The sequence below is a fragment of the Belonocnema kinseyi genome, chromosome 8, assembly GCF_010883055.1.
Source record: "Belonocnema kinseyi isolate 2016_QV_RU_SX_M_011 chromosome 8, B_treatae_v1, whole genome shotgun sequence".
In the NCBI taxonomy this organism is placed as follows: domain Eukaryota; kingdom Metazoa; phylum Arthropoda; class Insecta; order Hymenoptera; family Cynipidae; genus Belonocnema; species Belonocnema kinseyi.
This window is the reverse complement of record NC_046664.1, coordinates 79,876,469-79,878,510: the sequence shown is the minus strand read 5'-3', so window position 1 is coordinate 79,878,510 and position 2,042 is coordinate 79,876,469.

Below are 2,042 nucleotides of genomic sequence, written 5' to 3'. Positions count from 1 at the left end.
GTCCGGGGTTCGATCCCTGAGCCGGTACCTCTGGAAATTTGTCAATGTACCTTTACCGAGGTTCTGGTGGTTCGGAACCCACCTTAAGCTGTAGGTCCCCCCCATCGTGTACTTGACTGCAACCCAGTCCGTCAATGATGGGGCAAAACCAAACTTTGTCCAATATGTCTAGGCAGACTGCTCTCATCAGATCACTTGATTGCATTATAAAAATGCGTCCGTGATTGATGATATATACCGGAACAAACAGCCCCGTTCAAAAATGATCAAATAAAAATCTATCTCTAACAAAAAATGCCTTCGACATATTGGGCAGTATAAGCCTGGGACAATATTTCAACACAGAAATGTTTTTTCCGAATGGTCCGGTGCTACTCAGGAAATTCTCTCTGGAAGTCTTCTTGATGACTTGAGCGAACTGAGGGTTGCAACAGACGGATAGGTTGGAGATATGATGATGAAGATCTTATGGTCAAATCTGTTGTGTCTTCAGTTTGGGTCGCTTTAGCACCAATAATTATGTATGGTGGTTTTGATGATGATTGATGATGGTCATGATGGGTTTAGATGATGATGTCCACATTTGTGGCAAATCGGGTTTCTCTCTACTACGAAAAAATATTTATTTTTTCGTTCGTGAGGGAGTCCCACCCCAAATCCTCCTGAGAATTTCTCAACGGACTTGTTTAAGCAAATCCTGAACTGATAGGCGCAACGATTTCCTGAGGTCTTCTGACTCTACTCCTAGAAATCTGAAGCAGTTCCTAAAAACTGTAGTAGTAGTGAACTTCGACCATTCTTTGTTCGGTTCAGTTTCGATTCCTCTAGAATCAAACTGAAGGGCCTATGACAAAGCCACCGAACGTGTCCTCGGGTTGGGGATAGAGGATCCCTGTACCAAGGGTTTCTGCTGAATATGGTTACAAAAATAAATAGGCAGTCGCGGACAATTGTCCAGGGGTGGTCCCGAAGGAATCAACCCCAAGCGGAGGTGTGAAAACCGTGCCGAAAGCTGAATGGTACCTGGGTGAGGTGCCTAGAATGGCGAATCTGGGATACCGGGCGACCTCTCAAGAGTACGCAGCTTTATCCTTGCATGCGGGGCTCTACAAGCCTGGACGAACCCCTTTCCCTAGCTTCTCGTGGGAACAACAATGACAATACCAAAAATAGTTGTAGTAAGTGCGGTTCAAAACAACAGAACGCGCAGGGCTCCCGACAATGGGTCGGCCAACAATGCCGACCAATCTAGAGCTGCGGGATCCAATGAAAATGGATTCAATGCGATGGATCTGCGGGATCTCGTGAGCTTTGGGTGGACGGAGCAACTGAATCACGACTTACTAGACTGCTACGATGCGAGTGTGGCCCGTGAACGGGGTTACATGGCACGGCTGCGTGCTCTGTGGTGCGAGAAACACCCTGAGCTATCGCACTTTTCGCAGCAACGTCTGCGAAACCATGCTGAACTACTCCGTAAAAGGGGCTATGTAAGCGGAACGCCTACTCTACCACAGCTAGATCAAGCCGGCAACAAAGAAAGAGAAGCGACACTAAGACCAACTGCGGGCAGGCATCCAATAGATGAAGAGCGATGCTTTACGTCCCGGAGAAACATCAACACCAAGTTTTCTTTCAAGCCTAAAGATTTGGCTGAAATGGATGACGAGCTTCGTGGACATTTTTCCGGTGAATCCGACCTCTGGGCTATCAATTATTGTGTGTATAATGCAGCGAGAGCTTTGGCCGATGCGAACTGTAAAACAAAACCAACAGCTGATCATAAGACCAAAAGACGAATGCATCAACTTGCCGTAAAGATAGACTGGGCAAGACAGTACGCGTCAAAACTGCTGACCATCAGGCAGCATATTGTTGAGAGAATACGGATACTATCTGACGCTAAGAGAAATCTAGAGCAGAGGGAGAGGTGGGTCAGCGAAAATCAACAGTTTCTCTCTGACCCATCTCGACTCTTCCAAGACCCTCCAGTTACTGTCGAGCACCCACCCAAACCAGAGGAGGTCGAAGTATTTTGGAGA